Genomic DNA, 25,290 nt, shown 5'->3' with positions numbered 1-25,290 from the left:
AGTAGAGGCCGGTCTATGACCGGGCGAGCGGGGGTGCTCACGAAGTGACCTTCCCCAATCGTACCCAAGTTCCCGAGCCGAGGCAACTTTGGTGATGACGGACACGTGGCCTTTTGGCACCGAGTCAGGGTTTCCTAAATTTCCCAAAATAAAATATTTAGGTGGCGACTCTGTATTTGGCAAAGCAGTCCATGTTTGGCACTACTTTTTCAAAAATCTGTTTCTCAAAACGATTTGCCGGATTTGGACTCTTTGGTTCAGATTAGGAACCGTGACTTTTAAGAGTCCGAGCTGTAGTGACCCCAAATGAACAGAACGGGAGCTTAACCCTCCCGGGGCGTTCGGGGGACGTCTACAGTTTCTGGCGACTCTGCTGGGGATTTAGAGAGCTTGACTCGAACTCATGATATCTGTTTTTAACTACACTTGTGTGTTTCTTTGCATTGCATTTGCATTGGTGCGCCTAGGACACCGTGTTTGCCATCTGCTATTCCTGAACGGTTTGCCGGAGGCTTGTCTTGTCAAGGCATGACCATAAGGCTGACCGGTTGTGGGCTCTGCCAGTATGGGAACACAAACCCCGGTTTTACCGGGGCACCCTCTTTCACCATTCGACCTAGTGCATATTCGGATCCATAGTGACCATTCCAAATTAGGACAGGTTGCCTACCCGTTTATAGGTTGTTTGAAACCGCTGCGTGCGTAATGAAACCCTAGCTCCTGACACAATAGGACAGGGAAACCCTACCCCAACATAGGGGTGTTTTGGCTCTCACTTATCTGTTATGTGCTTTAGAGTGCGTCTCTACAGGAATGCATGTATCAGTATATGAGTTTGGGTATCAAGCCTGCGGGCATCAGTACAGTATCAAGCCTGCGGGCATCAGATCAGTATATGAGTTTCAGTATCAGGCCTGTGGGCATCAGTTCAGTATTGTCAACATCAGGCCTGCGGGCATCAGTTCAGCATTATGGGTATCAGGCCTGCGGGCATCAACCAGTATTTGAGAACGAGTTATCTGCGGATATCAGATTCTGTTTTAGGGAACAATGATACAGGGATAATAATCAGTGTTTGAGGACAGTGTGTTATTCAGCTTATTGACTGTGTGTTGATTATGCCCGACTGTGTGTCACGCATTTTATTTTAAGCTGTTGTGCTGTCCGTTTATCTGTTTATTTATTTCCTTTTCGCTTTATTTATCTTTTGCTAGGTCAATTTTAGCACGATTGCTTCCAACCCAGCAGGCATTCCCCAAGCACTTTGGACACGAGGTCGTCGACTCCATCGATCTGAGGATCTAATCGACGGACAGCCGGTGTTCCATTCTCTACCCCCTGTTACCAGAAGGAAGCCAAAAAGGCGCAGTGTGTCAGAACAGAGGTTGTCAGAGCAGTGGGTTACTTCATCAGAGGACTATAGGACTGAGGTCTCAATTACTACTGCAGAAATAGACATACCAGTTAGACAGATGGATCAGCAAAATACGTCAGGGATGGAGGCTCTAATGCGCCAGATGCAGGAGAGCATGAGACAGATGCATGATGATGCCACCCGTCAAACGGAGTTTTCCAAACAGCAGGCCGCGATCATGGCCCAACAGGCCGAACTAATCACCAGGCTGCAACAACAGAATACAGCGTCTGCTTCACAACAAATTCCTCCTCCGGCAGGGGCTCCGTTACCTGAGCAGGCACCCACTGTTCAAAACGCCCCACCAAATGCCCAGAATACCCTGCCGCATGTCCAAAATGTACAAGAAGACACGAATCTTCCAACGGGGCCAGCTCCGCCCCCGCTTCCACCACAACTGTCCAAGGTCCATACATCCAATCACCCGGACTCTCCATTCGAGGTCGAGGTTGATCACACAGCTCTGAAGTTGAGCAAACTGGAGAAGCTTTTCAAGAAATCCCAAGGGGTCAAGGCTATGCCGGATATCGAAGATGGATATACCGAGGAGGCCGTAACACTCCCCGATAGGTTCAAAATGCCACAAATCGACCGTTTTGATGGGTCCGACGACCCCATGGTCCATATCCGACTGTTTGCAGACGTCTTGCGGCCAATGGGCCTAACACGACCACAGAAGCTCTCATTATTCGGCCGAACCCTGTCGGGTGTAGCCTCTCATTGGTACGCAAGATTACAAGATGAAGTGAAAAGGAACTGGGATGAAATGGCTGAGGCCTTTGTCGCACAATATTCATACAACACTCAGATCGAGATCACAACTCGTGATCTCGAAACGACAAGGCAAGAGCCCAAGGAATCTTTTTCGGACTTTGTGATCCGATGGAGGGCGAAGGCGTCAATGATGACTTTAAGGCCCACGGACAAAGATCAAATCCGGATGATTGTACGCAATCTCCACCCAAAGCTAATGCAGAGGATGATTGTAGTCCCCTTCCCTACTTTCGCAGATTTACATGATATGGGGGTGCAAATCGAAGACGCAATGAAACAAGGTCTGTTTGACCATGACAGAGAACAACCGAGGAGGATGTTTAACCGTAACAACAATGCGGGCCCGAGCGGCGCTGCAAATACGAGAGCCTCGGAAGTTAGTATGGTCACCACCACTCCCCCTCCCCCTCCAAGGCCCATGACTGCCACACCCTTCTCCGGCGCGTCCGGAAACAACACACAAGCCAACAGATTCCAACCGCGAGGCCAAAGAACCTTTACCCCACTATATATGCCTCTGACCAAAGTTCTGGGAATATTGATCAGAAAAAATCATTTAAAACCCCTGGAACCAAAGCCATTACTGAATCCACTCCCCCCTCTTACGACCCGTCAAAATACTGTGCGTACCACCAACAACACGGTCATGACACCGACCGTTGTTACAGATTGTGTCATGAGATCCAAGATCTTATTGACAAACAAGTGATCGCACCTCCTGATAAACCCAATGTCACAACCAACCCTCTCCCACCACATAACCAAGCTCCTCCTCCCAAAAGAATTAACTTTATCCAGACTGGGGTCGCATCTTACGATCCTAGCATCTATATTACACCCACCCACCTACCCAAGCCGGAGGTGCTCCTCCCCGATTGCACTGATTTCTTGTGCATGGTGGACATCTCCAAAACCCAACCAGAACCGATGGTGGTGACCGTCGAAGATAGGGCAGGGCAGATTTTGGGAGAGAATGAGATTGCTGAATCAGGGACTAGGCAGAATTTTGCTGAGGGAGCCTATGATCCAAGCAAGTACATCCTATCAACGAGCCGAATTGGGCTAAGTGTAGAATTTCCAGAGACAGGAGAGCTATGCATGATCCGGGGGGATGGACCTGGGCTATGGGCAGATGATTTGACAGCCGCAGGGGAGGACTTTGCCAACCTGCAACTTCTTGATGACCAGGAACTAGGGGAGGCGTCAATTAATTGGTACGATTATGAGGGATCAGAGGAGGCCACCGGATGGCTCGAAGATCAACCGGATGCAGTGGGGGAAGCCCAATCAGAACAGAGCCCGGCAGGGGCAGAAATATCAGTTGTGGCCGGAACGGCCGAAAGTCAAGCTGTATCGCCGGAGAGCGCCGGTGTTAAGAATTCCGCTCGGGATATGGGCATTATGGATGTGGGAACTGTTGAACAAACAGCTGTACTGACGCAGCTGGAACAAGGAAAGTTTGAGGAGGCTGAGAGAATTAGAAAAGCTAAAGGCCCTGAGGGGACCGAAAGTGCTGCGCGCACGAAAATGGAGAATGCTGCGAGCATATGGACAGGGGATATTGAGAGAGCAACTAAACCGGAGCCAGACAGGTGTCTGTTGGCTGCCAGCGGAATGTGGTGGGAAGATGACGACTTGTGTCTTGCCCACACCGATGAAGACTGGGGAAGTGGCCAGCCGGATGATACTTGGTACCTCGATGAGGTTGACCATATGACAAGAAGTGGGCGGTACTTCAAGCCCCCACACCTGGACCAACCCGAGGCATCCGGGAAGGATAGAGAAGCGGAGAGACAGAAGGAGAAGCAGATTGAAGATGAGGCTGTGCTGAAACAGTTAAAGAAAATACAAGCGGACATCTCCATCTGGGGACTGCTAATGGCATCACGAGTACACAGAGAGGCTGTTCTATCTGCTATGGACAAGTCCAAACTCTCCATAGACACCATGCCTGAACAACTGGTTGGGCTGGTTTTTCCAGGAGGAAGTTCCCCGGCATTAACCTTTTCGGACAAGGAGCTGCCGCCTGAGGGCACAAACCATAACAAACCTCTCTATATTTCTGTGGAATGTAGAGATAAGTGGATACCGGTGGTACTTGTTGATACCGGGTCTGCGATTAATGTCTGCCCAACCAGAACGGCATATGCGATCGGGTTGAAGCCCGTGGACTTGGTCCCAACCACCCAAGCGATCAGAGCATACGACAATACCAGTAGAGAAGTGATGGGGACTGTTAAAATTCAAACCAAGGTTGGTCCAGGACAACACAACATCGAATTTCATATCTTGGACGTTCCCGCAACCTTTAACCTACTTTTGGGGCGACCGTGGTTGCACCAGGTCAAAGCAGTCTCTTCCACTCTACATCAAATGCTAAAGTACCCTCACGGGAAAGGGGTAGCGATCGTTTTTGGGAATTCATCAATCCATCCGCCGCCGGAAGTGTCTACACCTGTCTTGGAAATTGAGCACGGCACGGAGGATGTGTTTTTATCGGGGTTCACTTTGGCCGAGGCTCAAGTGGTGCAGAATGTCATGGCTGTGAATGAGGGCATGTATGTTAGTGCACAATCTATCTACCTCATGAACAAGCTAAAACATACCCCTGGGATGGGATTAGGGAGAAGTGGCCGGAAGGGCGTCTCAGTGTTGGCCGAAGTGCCACACAACCCTCACGCCTTTGGACTGGGTTATCTGCCCACCAAGGAGGACTGGGTGAGAAAAGGGAAAGAAATGGCCGGAAGGGCCAGGGCAAAGAAGGCCGGGAAGCCATTTGAGTTAATGCACAGGCCCATCTAGGGTACCCTAAATGGACGTTTCGTCCGGGAGGGGGAAGATTTTCCATTCTGCGGTTTCCCGGAGCCATGGCTAAACGCGGAGGGGACGCGCGTGCCTGGTTTTGAAATCTTCTTCGACATACAATTATCTGGGGATGATGTTGCCGAAGCGCAGACAGACCCACCAACTGAGGTTGAGCAATGTGAAGCAGTGGATCCTGAGAGCACAGAGCTTGAAATGGGGGTAGCACTGGCGAGTCTACTATCAGATCCTCCGATCGGCCAAGAGTGCTTGGGGGATAACTCTTCGGTTTCTGTGATTGGAGATGAAATAGCTGCGGGCTTTCCAGCGCCGATCTTGGATGCATCTATCGCACCTTCTCTCATCTGGCAATATGAAGAAGGCTTTTTATCTAGCAGTTCCGGGTCAGGTAGTGAGCCGGAATCTGATTCTACCGAATCTTGTGCGTCAGAATCAGATTCCAGCTCGACTGAGTCTGAGTCCGGTATTCCTGGGGGTGATAACCCGGATACCACAGTCCTGTCTAGGTCGTCTTTTTCATTTTCTTTTGAGTCTGTTGTAACAGAGGAATCTGACGGCTTGGAAATATTTAATGAGAATGATGTGTATGTGGTTTCCGAGTATTTTTCTGTGCCTTTGATTTATTGCTTAAATCAGGATTTTCAAAATTTTGATGAAAACAACGAGGAAGAAATTCCCCCAGTTTTGCAACGATTAATTAATCAAGAGCAGGAAAGATTTGTTAAACCTTTAATGGATGAAATCACTACTGTGAATGTTGGTACTGAGAAGGACCCGCGGCTGGTCCAGATCGGGTCCACGTTGTCTTCAGAGGAGCGCGAGCGCTTAGTCACTTTATTAAAAGATTTCAAAGATGTTTTCGCGTGGTCCTATGAAGACATGCCTGGAATCGATCCTGAGATTGTACAGCACCGGATCCCTCTTGATCCCGAGGCCCGCCCTGTCAAACAGAAACTCAGAAGGATTCGCCCGGACTGGGCCCTCAAGATTAAGGAAGAGGTCACCAAGCAAATTGACGCAGGGTTCCTGCTGGTATCTGAATATCCAACTTGGTTGGCCAACATAGTTCCGGTGCCAAAGAAGGACGGCAGAATTCGGGTCTGTGTAGACTTCAGAGATTTGAACAGGGCCAGTCCGAAGGACGACTTTCCCTTGCCACACATTGATGAATTGGTGGATTTCACGGCAGGACACGCCTTGCTTTTGTTTATGGATGGTTTCTCAGGCTATAATCAGATAGTGATGGCACCCGAAGACCGGGAGAAGACTGCGTTTACTACCCCGTGGGGTACATATTGTTATAGAGTGATGCCATTCGGGTTGAAAAATGCCGGAGCTACGTATCAACGGGCAGCAACTACAATATTGCATGATATGATCCATAAGGAGGTCGAGGTGTATGTGGACGACATGATTGTCAAGTCCAAAGATAGAGAGGGCCACTACACCGCCTTACAAAAATTCTTTCAAAGGATCAAAGAGTTTCGGCTACGACTGAATCCTCAGAAATGCACGTTTGGTGTTACAGTAGGGAAGATGCTAGGGTTTCTGATCACACAAAGGGGCATCGAGGTCGACCCTTCCAAAATTAAGGCCATCTTAGAAATGCCACCACCAAGGACTGAAAAGGAGGTGCGAGGCTTTCTGGGTAAAGTGCAATTCATAAGACGGTTTATTTCTAAATTAATCTTGACTTGTGAACCACTTTTTAGTCTCCTGAAGAAAGGAAAGAAATTCCAATGGGACGGCCGATGTCAAACAGCTTTTGAGCAGATCAAAGAGTATCTACAGAACCCACCCGTGTTGTCGCCACCAGAGCCGGGGAGGCCGTTGATATTGTACCTTTCGGTAACTGAGACTACCATGGGCTGCATGCTCGCACAGGAGTCAGAAGAAAAAGTGGAAAGAGCCATATACTATCTGAGCAAAAAGATGCTGGATTACGACACCCGCTATACACCGCTGGAGAAGGCTTGTTTGGCCTTGGTATGGGCAACCAGAAAGCTGCGGCACTACCTGTTAGCCCACTCTGTAATGTTGGTTTCGCGTTTGGATCCCATTAAATATCTTTTCGAGAAACCAGCACTTACGGGTAGGCTAGCTCATTGGCTGCTGTTGCTCTCCGAATTTGATTTGAAGTATGTAACGCGCAAGTTAGTAAAAGGCAGAGCGGTAGCGGAGTTCCTTTCCAACCACCCGGTTGAGGGGGATGAAGCGGTTGAGTATCTATTCCCAGATGAAGCCATTCTGCACGTCGAAGATGAAACCTGGACAATGTACTTTGACGGAGCGTCAAACCAGTATGGGTATGGGATAGGGGTGTTGCTGATAGCGCCTGACGATTCCCGTATCCCTCTAGCATTCAAGCTCCGATTCAAAGTTTCCAACAATGAAGCAGAGTATGAAGCGTGTATTGTTGGCCTGGAAGCAGCCCTGGAACTAGGGGCAAGACGGTTGGACGTCATTGGGGACTCGAACCTTGTTGTGTCTCAAGCAAAAGGAGATTGGAAAGTCAAGGAGGAAATGATGATAATTTACCACCAAACCTTGGATTTGTTAATTCCTCGGTTTGAGAAGCTGAATTTCACCCACCTCGTAAGAGAGAACAACAGGTTTGCAGATTCATTAGCAACTCTATCTTCTATGATAGACATCCCATCCGGAGTCCGGATGCGTCAAGTCATTATTGATCAGAAGTTCGTGCCAGCATATGAGTCGATTTCCGCCATAGATGAGGTTCAAGACGGCAACCCCTGGTATTACGACATCTGGAACTTCCTGGAAAAGGAGACATACCCACTAGGGGCAAATGCCAAGGATAAGAGGGCTGTCAGAAGAATGGCTGCTCAGTTCATTATCTGCGGGGGAAAGCTGTACAAAATGGGTCATCTGGGAATGCATAAGCTCTGTGTAGAAGCTGAAGAGTCGAAACGCCTGATGGAAGCCATCCATGGGGGGGAGTGCAGTGCACACATGAATGGAGTAATGCTGGCCAGAAAGATCCTCAGACAGGGCTACTACTGGTCAACCATGGAGGAGGATTGTATTAGTTTTGTTCGGCGATGCCACAAGTGTCAAATTCATGCAAACCGCATGAACATCCCGCCGTCAAAACTGTACAACATGACTTCACCATGGCCTTTTTCAGTCTGGGGAATTGATGTGATCGGAGCTGTTACCCCGAAGGGGTCAAACGGGCATGAGTTTATCCTAGTAGCGATAGATTATTTCACAAAGTGGGTTGAGGCCCAATCATACGCGGTCTTGAAGGCGTCGCACGTCGCAAAGTTCATCAGGAACAACATCATCTGTCGCTACGGGGTGCCAAACGAGATAATTTCAGATAATGGTTCCCACTTCAAGAAAGAAGTGATAGACTTGTTGGAAAAATACAATGTGGCTTTCCATAAGTCATCTACATACCGGCCGCAGACCAACGGAGCGGTTGAGGCCGCCAACAAGAATATCAAGCATATACTACAGAAGATGGTGGAAACCTATCGAGATTAGCCAGACAAGCTGCCATTTGCTCTGTGGGGCTACCGGACTTCAATCAGAACTTCTACTGGAGCAACTCCATATTCATTGGTCTATGGAATGGAGGCTGTTCTACCCATTGAGATTGAGGTTCCGTCGTTACGAGTATTGGCTGAATGCCAGATAGCCGAAGCAGATTGGCAGCAAAGCAGATTCGAAGAACTCATGCTCTTTGATGAAAGAAGACTGAAAGCACTGTACCACATCCAAGGCTATCAACGCAGAATTGCCCGGGCTTTCAACAAGAAGGTTAAGTCCCGGAATCTGAAAGAAGGAGATTTGGTGCTCAAAGACAACCGAGCTCCCATCCACGACCCAAGGGGCAAGTTCAAACCTAATTGGACTGGTCCTTACATCATCAAAGCTATCTGGTCAGGTGGGGCTGTGGTTCTGATGGATCTAGATGGCTTGGAGTTCTCACAACCGATCAATATGGACAAGTTGAAGAAATACTATCCTTGAGAGGCTCGCTAGGCCGAAAACCCGAAAGGGCGACCTAGGCAAAAGTCAGAGCACAAAAAATTAGAAAATATAAAAACTGAGCTCGCAAGGTTGAAAACCCGCAAAGGGCGGCCTTGGCAAAAGTTAGAGCACAAAAGGAGAGTGAAAATACTCGAGTGGACCTTAGCCTGAACTACGTAAGGCTTGATTCCCATCTTTGGGATACGTAGGCAACTTCACCTTGAAGTTCAGCCATAAACTTTTCCCCGATCAACTCTGTCCATTTTTGATCATCTCAGTCATCTTTATCCATCAGCATTTATCGTGATCTCCGGTACAGTGCTGTTCAAACTAGGGGCAACTTTCCGTTGCCGCAACGGTACAAAGTTACTCAGACTAGGGGCAACTTTCCGTTGCTATGGAGTGCCGCATTGTTCTTCAGACTAGGGGCAACTTTCCAGTTGCAGGGATCTGGGGTTGTGCATCTCAGTGACAGATTTTCGGCGTGTCCAATTCTGATCCACATCGAAAATAGTTTTGAAAAGTTTTAATAAAAGTTGACTTTGTTCAGATCAATCTTTTTACGACTAAGACCATCTTTGGACCAAAAGCGGAAAATTTTCAGTACCACAACTTTCAATTTCATCGATTTCAAAATAGAGTTTTCCTGCTCTTGCATTACAATCGAGGTTGCTTTTTTTTTTTTTTTTTTTAGTACATTCGTAAAGAAAACTTGAAAATGCTAAATAAGCAATAAATTTGGGGCATAGTTGAATCAAGTATCTCTGCGTCCCCTCCCAGAGCTGGACGGAGCATCTGATGCCAAGCTAGGCCCAACCTGTGCCTCCTCATTGAGCCAATCCACGCACTCATCGGACAAGGTGCAACTGAAAGTAGAAGCAGGGGCCAGGAGCTCTCTAGTCCTCCATGCCGTGGCATATCGGGCAAGCTGTGCACCCCGGATCGGGAAAGCGGCTGGATACTCAATCCCCTCCGGTAGGCAGGTCTGATCATGGCCAAACTGACGCAGGAACCGGAACGGAAAATAGAATACGCAGTGGGTTAGACCAATCAATTGGATCCCAATCCGCCGGGACATACTATAGCTCATTGCCGGGAGGTTGAGCCAAGGGCAACGCCATGCAATGTTGTCTGCGGACAAATTGCACATCCAATCGAACCACCACCTTTTGTCAAGAGCATTGACTAGGCGCTGCCGAAAGAAGTAGCCTCGAGCTGAATAGGCCGAGCAAGAGTCCACAACCTGCAACTTATCCATTAACCATACCTAGGGGAGGGATGGAAAATGAGAGAATAAAGAACAGAGAGATGTGCGATGAGAGAAAAGTGAGACAAGGGTTTTGTAAGAAAAACCGAGCCTGAGGGTCGAGTGATGTGAGCAAATATATATGTAAGGTCGGGTGGGAAACATTACCTGCAGCAGCAGTGGACTCCCAGCAAACCTAGTCGCCTCCCGGCGATAGACAGAATCTAAGCCCATCAGTGTTTCGGCCAAGGTCATGGCAATACAGCTCTTTCCTTCTCTCAAACCTTGGGCGACTTCAATCAGGCGAATGCTAGCCCCGCCGAAGCCCGAGGAAAGCAGAAAGTGAGACAACAAACATAAGCAGAGGGTGTGTTGCCGGAAACCCTGCCAATAATGGTTGCTGCGGTCACCAGCGTCGGAAAAACGATAGATCAAGCCGAGAATGTCCAGCTCCCCACTGCAGATCAGAGATCGAGCGTCATGCGCCGTGAGCCCACACATCTGCCCTAAAGCCTGAGCATGGCCAAAACGGAGCTGGGGCAAGATCACTTCAGAGCATTCAGACTCCATCAAAACCTGAAAATCTTCGAAAGTGGGACATATCTCTTGGCCGCCAAAGCTAAAAACATGCGTCATTGGATTCCAGAACCTTGCCGCGGCATGGAGAAAAGGAAGCTGTAGCGGAATACGGCTCAGCGTGAATAGTGCATTCAAGCCGAAACCCCGAAAATTCAGCTTTTCCGAGCCATCTAGAGAAGAGATCCAAGATGTGACATTTTCTACGAGAAACGCCTCCATCTTTGTCTAAAACTAAGATGAAATGAATGTTCCCGAAGTTGAGGCTTTTATAGAAGGAAAAACACTATTCACGGGGACACGTGTCAAAAATCTGGAGGCTGCAGGACTGAATGGCCGGCCAGCCACCTTTTCTGGCTGGCCAGCCATTTACTTTTTGCAGAAATGGCCGGCCAGCTGTCTCTCTCCACAAAAATGGCCGGCCGGCTCCCAAGGATGGTCGGCAGTGATGCAGTGTATCTCCTCGGCTCTGTTTTACCCTTCGAGGGAGAGTCCCAAGCATTTCCATGCAACGGGAGAGTCAAAGGCCTTCATCTCACTCCGTTTCGGAGACGTTCCGATGCCCAGATCGTCAGAAGTACACTTTGTTGTTGTTGAGTTTTGTTTATCGAGTTGTTGTTTTGCTTATCGAGTTGTTTGTCGAGCGGACGTGTTTTGTGTTTTTGAGTCATTGCTCTCTGTTTAAGCAATTTTTGTTAAAATCTTGTTTATTTGCGTTGTTGCATTTTGCTTATCGAGTTGTAAACTTGCTAAAGATTATGTTATATCTTAGTAAGTTGAGTTGTTTAGTTGGTTGCGTCGGTTCACTACCTGACTTGGTGATTACACAATGCGCATTACCATTCAATTTCATTTTTGTGCAAAATAAATGATGCGATACGATGCTAAAAGTTTAAAATACAAACACCTTTTTCAAAAGCTATTTCATTTCATCATGCTTTACAACAAACAAAGGTACAAGTTTTACAAAAATAAAACTGCCTAACAATGTGCAAAGTGCTACAAACTACTAGCAAAAAAGAAAAATAAAGCAGGAAATAATAACATCAAAGTCCTCGGGAGCGGGAACGAGAAGCACGCCTCATCCTCTTCTGTGGGACAATCTCCGCACCATCATCATCATCTGAGTCGGAGCTGTCATCCTCAGGATCCCCCTCAGCCCCGCCTCTATTCCCCGAGCCAAAACCGGAGCCTCCCTCCTCAGCAGATGTCTCTGACTGACGGTCGGTAGCCTCCTCCTCCTCCTCAGCATCCTCCTCCTCCTCGTCAGGCTCCACCTCCACAACGTGAGCCCTGCGTCTGCGGACGGGCCCTCCTCGAGCTCCTCGAAAAGGCCTTGAAGGCCCGGCTCCTCGGGAAGGCCGAGATGGCCCCGCCCCCTGAAAAGGCCCAGATGGCCCAACTCCCCAAGGAGGCCCAGGTGGCCTGGTCTGCGACTGGCCGGACCATGAAGGCATCTGAAAACAAAAAGTTCAATCCAAATGCATCAGTCCAAATATATACATCAGATGCAGATACAAGCAAAGGCTACATGAAGTGGGTGCATGTAAATACAGTGTACAAGTGGGGTGTGTGTCAGATGTGCTCTACACAAATAGTCTATCGATGCAGTAGAAATCAGCATGTCATCAGAAGTATGATAAATGCCAGAAAACTGAAGGGTACCTGAATGCCCGCGACAGACAACTGTGCCTCCCTCCGCAGGACCATGCCCTCGAGTGTGGCCACCAGTCCAACCACCTCCTCCATGTACCCTCGCGATGGCTGCAAAAATGAGCTCATAATCATTAGTGAACAGAAGAGTGTCTAAACATCTGAATGATGAATGAAAACAAGTGGAGCATACCGGCGGTGAGTCCGGATCAATGGCGTATCGATCACTAGGCATCGGGGGCTCTAGTGGAATCGGAGTCGGAAAGCTAGCCCCATACTGCCACGCCATCAACTCAGTCGGCATATCTGGCCATCCGGGATGAGGATGAACCGATGGAGCCGGAGGAACCGGTCTACTCCCACCTCTAGATGTACCAGCCCTGCTAGTGGAAGGGGCGTCTGCAGCCCGAGCCCGAGCCTGACCCGAGGATGACATACCGGCAGGCCTCATCATCGGGATACGAGCTTCCGTCAATGGAGGCATCAAATATATGTGACGGTAAGTGGCGTAGTCCCCCTCCTCAATATATAGCAAAGCATCACTGCCCAGCATGGCGCCGACTACCTCCGAATAAGAGAGCCTGTCAGCAGTCCGCATACTGGCTAGGGGTACTGCGGGAATATCCTGAGAAAGATACCCCCATACCTGGCGCAGAAAGCGTTCCCCCAGGAACCATGCCCTGCCAACCGGCCCTTCAAGCAAGACCCTATACTGGGAGATGTCCGATGCCCCGGTATACTGAAGTCGGAGACCATCACCCAGGGACACCCAGGGCTGCCATGTAATCTGCGGATGATGAATGCATAAACCAATCAGAAATCGAGAATATACAGAGCAAATCAAAGATGAAAATGAAAAGAACTGAAAGTTCTGAAGTACCTCTGAATGTCGCACCGTGTCGAAATACTGTCGCAGGCGAAGGAGGGTCTCTCGAGGTCTCGGCCGGTGCGGGCCCTCGAACATCAATGAATATGGGGTCATGGGAATCCCTACCACCTCCAGCTCTGGGGCTAATGATGGGAAGTATACATAGACCCATAGCTGAGAAAAACAGTGCAGAATGTAAGTACGAAATGTTGAGAGCAAAGTACAGACTGTAAAAGTGCGCTGTGCGTGCAATGTACAAATGATGAAAAGCAGAAATGTAAGTCAAGGGGACAGAAAAGTACCTCCCAGGCTCTCCAGTAGCCGCCAAGTAAATCTCCCCGCCCGCGGGAGGTCGCGCTCATATAAAAGTAAAGGGTAGCCAGGCCGGCGCCACCCCAGTCATATCGATGGACCTGTGATAGGTCGACTAGAGCGCTCAGCAAATATAGCCCAACTGTGTTCCCTCTGTCGGCGAACAGGGTAGTCCCGAAGAGGAACATCAGGAAACCACGGGCATACTGCTCCGTCTCCTCGGGACTCTCAGGCACCATCTCCGCCCGCCGGAAATGGGAAGAGAACCAAGTGTATCGGACTCTCCCAGAGACCCTGTCAACAGGTGGGTGAGCCCCCAATAGATACATCCAGGCGGCCTCCCACTCGCCCATATCCTCATCGTAAGGGATGGACCAACCTCCGACGTCTAAACCGGTCAATACAGCGAAATCAAAAGGGGTCATGGTCATATCCCCGGTAGCAGAGAAATGAAAGGAGCTGGTGGTGTCCCACCATCTCTCTACCAAGGCTGCCATCAGCGTCCTCCTGGCAGGACAACGTGACAACCCGACGCAGAAGGGTCCGAATCCTGCCAAATCTACCAATCCCGCGCGATGGTAGAACCATATCCCCGTACACTGCGGGAACCAACCTGCATTCAGAATGAATACATGTGTCAATAATGAAATAAATGGGCTGTGTGCCAATGAGATGAAATGGGCTGTGTGCCAATGAGATGAAATGGGCTGTGTGCCAATGACATGAAATGGGCTATGTGCCAATGAAATAAATGGGTTGTGTGCCAATGAGATGAAATGGGCTGTATGCCGATAAAGTGGAATAAGCTACGTGCAAATTCAGTTAAATTGTGGGCTGCGTGTTCACTATCTATCTGGGCTGCGTGTTCAAAAAATTTGAAATTTGGGCTGCGTGTTCAACTTTCAGTTAAATTGTGGGCTGCGTGTTCACTATCTACCTGGGCTGCGTGTTCAGAAAATTTGAAATTTGGGTTGCGTGTTCAACTTTCAGTTAAATTGTGGGCTGCGTGTTCACTATCTACCTGGGCTGCGTGTTCAGAAAATTTGAAATTTGGGCTGCGTGTTCAACTTTCAATTAAATTGTGGGCTGCGTGTTCACTATCTACCTGGGCTGCGTGTTCAGAAAATTTGAAATTTGGGCTGCGTGTTCAACTTTCAGTTAAATTGTGGGCTGCGTGTTCACTATCTACCTGGGCTGCGTGTTCAGAAAATTTGAAATTTGGGCTGCGTGTTCAACTTTCAGTTAAATTGTGGGCTGCGTGTTCACTATCTACCTGGGCTGCGTGTTCAGAAAATTTGAAGTTTGGGCTGCGTGTTCAACTTTCAGTTAAATTGTGGGCTGCGTGTTCACTATCTATCTGGGCTGCGTGTACAGAAAATTTGAAATTTGGGCTGCGTGTTCAACTTTCAGTTAAATTGTGGGCTGCGTGTTCACTATCTACCTGGGCTGCGTGTTCAGAAAATTTGAAATTTGGGCTGCGTGTTCAACTTTCAGTTAAATTGTGGGCTGCGTGTTCACTATCTACCTGGGCTGCGTGTTCAGAAAATTTGAAATTTGGGCTGCGTGTTCAACTTTCAGTTAAATTGTGGGCTGCGTGTTCACTATCTACCTGGGCTGCGTGTTCAGAAAATTTGAAATTTGGGCTGCGTGTTCAACTTTCAGTTAAATTGTGGGCTGCGTGTTCACTATCTACCTGGGCTGCGTGTTCAGAAAATTTGAAATTTGGGTTGCGTGTTCAACTTTCAGTTAAATTGTGGGCTGCGTGTTCACTATCTACCTGGGCTGCGTGTTCAGAAAATTTGAAATTTGGGCTGCGTGTTCAACTTTCAGTTAAATTGTGGGCTGCGTGTTCACTATCTACCTGGGCTGCGTGTTCAGAAAATTTGAAATTTGGGCTGCGTGTTCAACTTTCAGTTAAATTGTGGGCTGCGTGTTCACTATCTACCTGGGCTGCGTGTTCAGAAAATTTGAAATTTGGGCTGCGTGTTCAACTTTCAGTTAAATTGTGGGCTGCGTGTTCACTATCTACCTGGGCTGCGTGTTCAGAAAATTTGAAATTTGGGCTGCGTGTTCAACTTTCAGTTAAATTGTGGGCTGCGTGTTCACTATCTACCTGGGCTGCGTGTTCAGAGAATTTGAAATTTGGGCTGCGTGTTCAACTTTCAGTTAAATTGTGGGCTGCGTGTTCAGAAAATTTGAAATTTGGGCTGCGTGTTCAACTTTCAGTTAAATTGTGGGCTGCGTGTTCACTATCTACCTGGGCTGCGTGTTCAGAAAATTTGAAATTTGGGCTGCGTGTTCAACTTTCAGTTAAATTGTGGGCTGCGTGTTCACTATCTACCTGGGCTGCGTGTTCAGAAAATTTGAAATTTGGGCTGCGTGTTCAACTTTCAGTTAAATTGTGGGCTGCGTGTTCACTATCTACCTGGGCTGCGTGTTCAGAAAATTTGAAGTTTGGGCTGCGTGTTCAACTTTCAGTTAAATTGTGGGCTGCGTGTTCACTATCTACCTGGGCTGCGTGTTCAGAAAATTTGAAATTTGGGCTGCGTGTTCAACTTTCAGTTAAATTATGGGCTGCGTGTTCACTATCTATCTGGGCTGCGTGTTCAGAAAATTTGAAGTTTGGGCTGCGTGTTCAACTTTCAGTTAAATTGTGGGCTGCGTGTTCACTATCTATCTGGGCTGCGTGTTCAGAAAATTTAAAGTGTGGGCTGTGTGTTCACTTTCAAATTCGGGCTGTGTGTTCGACAAATCAGTGTTTGAGCCGTGTGTTCTAATGTGGGTTGTGCGTTCGCAATTAATTAATGAGCCGAGTGTTCAGAAATTCGAATGTTGAAATTACATATTCAGGATGTAAGCAAAGTACTATGTCATAAGCTAAACTGCATGTTCAAGCATGGCAAAGGTGCGAAATGTAAAATACAGAAGATGAGGTAAATACCTCTCGGGCCTCGTGAGAGAGTTGCTGCTCCGGCTCTCTGAGAAGCAGATCCCCGGGTGCTCGCTCGTCAAAACTGGTAAAGTGACGGAAGACAGCGCGCGGAAGAACGTGTGCTGGCGGACGGTACCTCCCGGGAATGAAAGGTCGAGTCCTCGGGGGTAGAGTCATGGGATCGAAATCATCTCCGGCACCTGGAAAACCTCCGCCGTGGGGAGAATTACCCGCCATTTTCAAAGGATCTGCAAAAGGGAGCAAAAATGAGCAAAATGAGCCAAAATCGGAAAAAGTCAACAAAAGTCAACTCCCGGGAAATGAAAAGTCAACAAAAGTCAACTCCCGAAAAAATATTCCAAATATTGAGACAAACTTACCTCAAGTGGCGAAAATGCAAAAAGAAGCTCCGAAACCGGAATTTAATCGCTTCAAAGTGCTTGAAACTGAGTGTTTTTGCGGAAACAATTTGCGCAGGGCGTTGGAAAACGCGCGTGAAACTCAGATCTGGAGAGGAAAGTGTTGTAGAAGGCAAGAAAAGGAAGGGGCCTCGGTTGCCTTTTATAGGCCTCAAGCCTTGGTTGAAGAAGCATGCAAAAAGGAGGGAAAAAGACCAAAATACCCCCGGATTAAAGCACATGGCCGGCCGGCCCCTTTTTCTAGCCGGCCAGCTATCTGCTTTTTGCAGAAATGGCCGGCCAGCCATTAGCTTTATTGGAAACCGGTTGGCCACCCCCCCTTGGGAAGATAAATGGCCGGCCATGTTCCCCACATGCCCACCTAGCTCTCTGCAAATTTTGAGGAAGATCGGAGTTCCCGGGACCTGAAAAAGTTCAAGAAAAGTACACTTCCGGTCGCGAAATAGCTCCGTCGGGACTTCGGCTTCAAGTTCTGACATATGTCTCATCATCACTCATCGAAATCAAAGTGTATCCTTTTTTAATGAGTTGTAACCTTTCAGGGAAGCGGATCGGAGGCCGTGATTGAGTTACCTTCGCCGAAACACGTGTTTCCGTACTCGTTGTTTCATGACAAATGAACACCTCGATTTATGCTCGTTTTGTACTATCGTGCGCATAACTTGCATTCTCATGAGCATACCTGCATCAACGTGCACATTTCTTGATATTGGCATACCTCCATGTTTGAGCATGCGTTGTCACGCATGTTCCACTCTTGCATTGCGATACATTCACTCACCGGCACTGCGTGTGTCGAACTTTTGAAATTACATTAAATATATGTTGTTAGCATGTTGTGCTCGTTGAGTTTCTCTATTTTGCAGGCACGATATTGTATGTACGGTTCAATTGAAGCTGGTGCGACCAGACGAATCGCGCAGGTATCGTATCTTCTCCGTGTGAGACGTGGCGGGGATTGAATAATCCTCCGCATTCTTAACTGCATGAAATATAGTTGTTGCTTTGCATTCTTGCTTAAAACTGTTGCATCTATTTGCGAATACTTGCTTCATTACAGCTTGCTGCATTCGCATGATCATGAGTGATAACCGGCTTCGCGTAGCGTATAAGTCCAACTTTCAAAACCGGCTTCGCGCAGCGTATAAGTCCAATCTTCAAAGTCTTCTTGCATTTTCATTTTGCCCCCTGCCTGCGGGCATGCCTGCGGGCACATCTCTGTTTATCCTGTATGTTTGTCTAAGTCTTCGGCCTTGTCAAAAATGGGTCGTCTCTGGGCTTTGACATTCACTCCCGTCACTTATGACTTTCGAGTTCTGTCAAAGAGGGGCAACTGTAGACACCCCATTTTTGACCGAACTTAAGACTCAGACGTCACCGATTGAGCGCTTGGTGATGTTGCATAATGTGCTTGTTCAGAAGTTTCAGAGTTGCGGCCGTGAGCCCTGCCTCCGGACTTCCGAACCCTCTTCTGCACCTTGCCTCGGTTTGCAAACCAGACTCGGTTTTCTTTGTTTCTTTTCCTGAGGGAAGGGAGAGGTCCCGTAGGCCATCTCTCAATGTCCGTAGGCTACATTTGGTGGCCGTAGGCCATTTTTCCTATTTCGGAGTCCGGTTTCCGGTTTTCGGAGCCGTCAGGCCGTGTGCCTCGGTTCGGGACCGCTTAACCATCTCCTATTGCTCTGATTTTTGGCATACATCTTATTTTCTCCCTTTTGAGGGACACTGGGGTCTGAGAAACCCACTTCGTGGTCGAATGCCACTTTCGGTGCTTAACAGCCCATTTTCGGGACCCCGAACTGCGTGTTTTGGTCCCCGAGCATTCGTTTTGCAACGGTTTTTGTTCATTTTTGGCAGGTACCTCTGTTTTATCACCGGGGAGGTCACTGAAGGGTGGGAGGCCAGCAATTGTTACAGCAACCAGTTATACATCCTCCGACGCCCTCCGGCGCCCGTTTTTCGCACTTCCAGGCTAATGTTGAACCCCTTGGACCCTTTTTCTTGAACTTTGAGCCACATATTTGTGATGTACACACATGAGAGGACCCTAAAAGTTCAGGGCCGGCCATTAATTCAACTTGACCCTTTTGACCCCCTCCTTCCGGGCTAATGTTGAACCCCTTGGACCCTTTTTCTTGAACTTTGAACCACATATTTGTGATGTACACACATGAGAGGACCCTAAAAGTTCATGGCCGGCCAGTAATTCAAATTGACCCTTTTGAACCCCTCTTTCCGAGCTAATGTTGAACCCCTTGGACCCACTTTCTTGGACTTTTAACCACATGGTTGTGTTGTACACACATAGGAGTACCTCACCAGTTGCTGGCCGGCCAGAAAATATGATTGAACCTTTTGACCCCTAGCCGGCCGGCTAGGGGGTGTGGCCGGCCGGCCACCTGGAGCAAAAGTAAGAGGCCGGCCGTGTTCCTTGCACTGTGCACTTTACAGCTGTGGGGCAATATCCCCCAGAAAAGATATTTATCCGGGGGATATTTTGTGGGGGAATTTTGCTCTCCTTTTCCCCCACCTTTACACCCCCTTTTGAACCCTTATAACCAGCTGGTGGCTTCACTTACAAGGGTTAGAAAAATTGTTCTTCAAGTCTCCATACTCAACTCCATCTTCATCCTTCTCAATTCTTTGAAAAACCCTAAGTCCCTAACCATCATTCCTTCTACACCACCAAGCTCTACCACCACCACCTCATTTCCAGCAACAAGGAAGGTTTCTCAAAGGCCAAAGAAGCTGCAAATTCATCCAAGAAGCAACAAAAGTTTGAGTCTTCAAGGGTAAGTAATACTTTTACCCTTTTGACCCTTTTTCTTGATCTATTTGTAAGCCCCACTTCCTTTTTGTTTCAAGCTCCGTCCCTAACTGAAAAGGGCCCTATTTTGAGCTCATCTTCACTTTTCATTAAGGGCTCAACCCTGTTTGAGCCCTCCATGACACACTTGCTTCATTGATCCTCTTATATGTCATGATTTTGCATGCTATTTTTGGCCCATGATAAATTTATTTTCGAGCATGTTGTAAACTGACATTAGGCTTATTTTGAGCTCCTCTTCAACATTGGAGAAGGGCTCAACATTTTTTGGTACCTCCATGTGTCACTTGTAGTTATATCCCTTATTTGGCCCCATTTTTGCATAAATTGGCAGCCCCCTTTGGTTCTGTTTTTGGACCTTGGTCCGAACTGAAAGTGGCCTTATTTTGGCCTATAATTCATGTTTCATTAACACTTTTTTTCTGTTTGGTGATTATTTTATATACTTCATGTTATAGCACCTTTTGAGCCTCATTTTGCATCACATTTTTAGCATGTTTGTATACTGATTTCGAGGCTACCATATACTGTAAATATTCATATTTTTGGTCTCTCTTCAGTGTTGTAGAAGGAAATTTTTCAGTTTGGGTTTTGCTTATACCACTTGCTTCATTACCCCTCTTTTGGCCCCTATTCTTGCATGCTATTTTTCCCCTACCTATGCTTGCTGTTTGGCCATGTTTATAACTGTGAAAGTGCCTTTTTGGGACTGTCTAGCTTCTGTCTTTGCATTGCATGTCCATATTGTGCATGTTTGGCATAGCTATAGGCCATTTCGGGTGCCTAATGTTGCATTTCGGGACAATTCCATGCATTTCATGTCATTTCGCCTCATTTCGGGACTGTTTTCCCCCATATTTTACTGCTGAATTTCCATTAGAATGATTGCTATCATTTCCATGTCATTTCATCATATTTTGTCATCGCCTCGGTTTGCGTGCCCGTGTGCACGCATTTCGAGGCACTCCATTTTTATCCGCCGGCATCCTATGTGAGTGTGGCTGAGGCTCACTCATGTTGGTATAAGCCCATTTGTCATTTCCATGTCATTTCATCATATTTTGTCATCGCCTCGGTTTGCGTGCCCGTGTGCACGCATTTCGAGGCACTCCATTTTTATCCGCCGGCATCCTATGTGAGTGTGGCTGAGGCTCACTCATGTTGGTATAAGCCCATTTGTCATTTCTATGTCATTTCATCATATTTTGTCATCGCCTCGGTTTGCGTGCCCGTGTGCACGCATTTCGAGGCACTCCATTTTTATCCGCCGGCATCCTATGTGAGTGTGGCTGAGGCTCACTCATGTTGGTATAAGCCCATTTGTCATTTCCATGTCATTTCATCATATTTTGTCATCGCCTCGGTTTGCGTGCCCGTGTGCACGCATTTCGAGGCAATCCATTTTTATCCGCCGGCATCCTATGTGAGTGTGGCTGAGGCTCACTCATGTTGGTATAAGCCCATTTGTCATTTCCATGTCATTTCATCATATTTTGTCATCGCCTCGGTTTGCGTGCCCGTGTGCACGCATTTCGAGGCACTCCATTTTTATCCGCCGGCATCCTATGTGAGTGTGGCTGAGGCTCACTCATGTTGGTATAAGCCCATTTGTCATTTCTATGTCATTTCATCATATTTTGTCATCGCCTCGGTTTGCGTGCCCGTGTGCACGCATTTCGAGGCACTCCATTTTTATCCGCCGGCATCCTATGTGAGTGTGGCTGAGGCTCACTCATGTTGGTATAAGCCCATTTGTCATTTCCATGTCATTTCATCATATTTTGTCATCGCCTCGGTTTGCGTGTCCGTGTGCACGCATTTCGAGGCAATCCATTTTTATCCGCCGGCATCCTATGTGAGTGTGGCTGAGGCTCACTCATGTTGGTATAAGCCCATTTGTCATTTCCATGTCATTTCATCATATTTTGTCATCGCCTCGGTTTGCGTGCCCGTGTGCACGCATTTTGAGGCACTCCATTTTTATCCGCCGGCATCCTATGTGAGTATGGCTGAGGCTCACTCATGTTGGTATATGCCCATTTGTCATTTCCATGTCATTTCATCACATTCCGCCATCGCCACGGTTTGCGTGCCCGTGTGCACGCATTTCGAGGCATCTCATTTTCATGTCATTTGCATTATTTCCGCCATCGCCTCGGTTTGCGTGCCCGTATGCACGCATTTCGAGGCACCTCATTTTCATTGCATTTTGCCATTGCCTCGGTTTGCGTGCCCGTGTGCACGCATTTCGAGGCATCTCATTTTCATTGCATTTTGCCATTTTCTCGATTTGCGTGCCCGTGTGCACGCATTTCGAGGCATCTCATTTTCACAGCATTGTGCATACTAGGTTGTATCTTAGATTGCATTCTGTCATTTTCTCGGTTTGCGTGCCCGTGTGCACGCATTTCGAGGCATATCATTTTCATAGCATTGTGTATGTTAGGATTATATCTTAGTTGCATTTCATGCATATCATGCATATTGCATCGTGTCCGGAATAGGAGTTAGCCCGGGCACGGGAAACGAGGTACATTTCGTACTCCGAGTGACGGAATGTGTCTCAATTCCCCAGTCACCGACACTCCGGATTATCCATGATGGAGTTAGGTTTTAGCTGTAGTTTCATGTGCATTCATCCTATATTGAGTTGTGCATTTCGACTCTTCGGCCATCATGCCTCGATATGCGTGATTGGTGGCACGAGGATCGAGACATGCATATATCTGTGCAAATACATTGCTATGCCCCTTTCCTGCTCTCTGTTGCAGCAAAATGAAGAATCAGCAACCTTTTGGGGCTTGGCACGTATTTCAAGAACAGGTGTAAACAGAGGCTAATTGGGGCATTCCGGTGGATTTCCGCGCAAGACAATCCGGACATGCATCATCCACCAGAAGCAAGGCAGTCCCTGGCTTGCATGCCAGTTTTATTTGCTTTCTTAGTTAATTCATTAATTAATTAGGACTTTGTAATATTTTGAACTGTAATATTCTTTTATTCGGGACTGTAATATTGGGACTGTATATTTATTCGGACCCTCTGAGCGAGGGTATAACTGTAATAAGTGTGCGTGAGTGTGATGTATGTCTTCCAACCCCACGTCTTTCTCCCTTTTATTTATCCGCTTATGATGGTTAGATTAGGGCATGTTTAAATTAGCATACAGTATGACAGCATGTTTACATCATTCATCTGTATCGCATGCACCGGGCTTGGCACATCATACTAACTGCATTGTACTTTCAATTCTAAATTGAATACATGATAGTTGTAGCATTTCATATACCATCTTAGAGTAGCCGAGCCTGCTATAGTTGCATTTTGCATGTGTTGCATTAGGCATTTCTGTATACTTAGGATCATGCATGATTTCTAATGTAGTTTCTATTTTGGCTTGGAGTACTCGGTGAGTTTTATGCTTTAGCATCCTTGCATGCGTGTGAGTGTTGCCATGAATAGCATGCTTACCATGAGGCTATGTGCTTATGTGATATAACTGCCTGAATGCCTGTGGGTGAAGGTTGGGTTATCTGAATTGGAGTAAATCATCAATTGTTTCAAGCCTACCTGCGGGTAGCAAACCATTTTCAAAAACAAGTATGAAATGTTTTGTTCCAATTTGGGCGACCCGGTCTATACTTATATGTTGTGAGCATCACATAGTAACCTAGGCTAATGACCGGTTTAAGGACATACAAAGTTTTCAAAAATTGATATCATGGTTAGTAGAGGCCGGTCTATGACCGGGCGAGCGGGGGTGCTCACGAAGTGACCTTCCCCAATCGTACCCAAGTTCCCGAGCCGAGGCAACTTTGGTGATGACGGACACGTGGCCTTTTGGCACCGAGTCAGGGTTTCCTAAATTTCCCAAAATAAAATATTTAGGTGGCGACTCTGTATCTGGCAAAGCAATCCATGTTTGGCACTACTTTTTCAAAAATCTGTTTCTCAAAACGATTTGCCGGATTTGGACTCTTTGGTTCAGATTAGGAACCGTGACTTTTAAAAGTCCGAGCTGTAGTGACCCCAAATGAACAGAACGGGAGCTTAACCCTCCCGGGGCGTTCGGGGGACGTCTACACCCGGTATGACGATAGCCAGTCCATACCCAAAATAACATCAAAACCCTTCATGGGCATGACAACAAACGGAAAAGGAAGCCTATAGTCGGCGACCTCTATATCACATCCTCTAACACCCTGTTTCAGGATCAACTCACCACCCAAAGGCGATACCACACAAATAGGAGATGCTAACTGTGCTAACTCCAATTCCAAAACAGATGCAAATGCAGCAGATACAAAAGAATGAGATGCACCCGTGTCTATCAACACATTAGCAACCGAGTTGCAAAACAGAAAAGTACCTCTCACTACCGCTGGAGCTGGTACTAAATCCTGCGCGGTAACAGCATACACGCGCCCCGTAGGCCCCTGGTCTACCTGCTCACCTCTCGGAGCAAAAGACTGCTGCACAGACTGGGATGACGAAGCTCCCGGATTGGCCCTCGAGGCCTGCACAAACTAAGCTGGCTGAAAACCCTGCGTCTACCTAGAACCAGACGCTCCCGAAGTGGCACTCAACTGTGGGCAAAACCTCTTCAGGTGCCCAGACTGTCCACACTGATAACAAGACAAGGGCTGTCCCCTGCCCAAACTCTGACTCTGCGGTCTAGCTGAAGAAGAAGCAGCTCTCTGACCTCCACCCTTCTGCGGGCAAACAGAAACCTTGTGACCCAACTGGCCACACTTGTAACAGGTGAAATCCCCCTTACCACCTCTCCCGGAACCTGCACTCGGCACTGGGAAGGTCGATCTAGCAACACCACCCTGCGACTGCTGAGGGTTAGAACCCCTCTGCCTCCTACCATCACCCTGGCCATCCTGACTCCTCTTGGAGCCTCTCTGCCCCTCATCCTCCTCCTGCATCATGAGCTCCATATGAGCTGCAGCATCCACTAGGTGTCTATACTCTCGGATATAAGACCCACCAACTCTCAGCTTGAGGCCCCGCCTCAACTTCCGCTCAAACTCATAGCAACGGCGTTCCTCGGACGCCACCAGTTCAGGTGCGAACCTGGACAAACTGGTAAAAGTAGCCTCAAACTCGGCCACTGACAAGCCCTGCTGATTAAGCCGGCTGAACTGATCCCTCAGCTTCTCCCTAGCTACTGTAGACAAAAACCTCTCCTGAAAAGCATTTATATACGCCTCCCAAGTACCACCAACACGAGCCTTCTCGTACTTCCACCATTGACCCGCATCTCCCTTCAGCTGGAAGGATGCCAAGGTCACTTTCAGTGCTCCGTCCTCGATGCCAAGCATCTCGAACGTCTTACTCATTTGCTCTAGCCACTCATCAGCCTTCAGTGGCTCCTTCGGATCCCCGATAAACTCATCCGGATTAGACCGAAAGAACTCCCTCTTCAAGAAAGAAGGCCCTGC

The sequence above is a fragment of the Camellia sinensis genome, chromosome 12, assembly GCF_055761805.1.
Source record: "Camellia sinensis isolate YWXY chromosome 12, ASM5576180v1, whole genome shotgun sequence".
NCBI lineage: Eukaryota > Viridiplantae > Streptophyta > Magnoliopsida > Ericales > Theaceae > Camellia > Camellia sinensis.
This window is presented reverse-complemented; position numbering follows the sequence as displayed.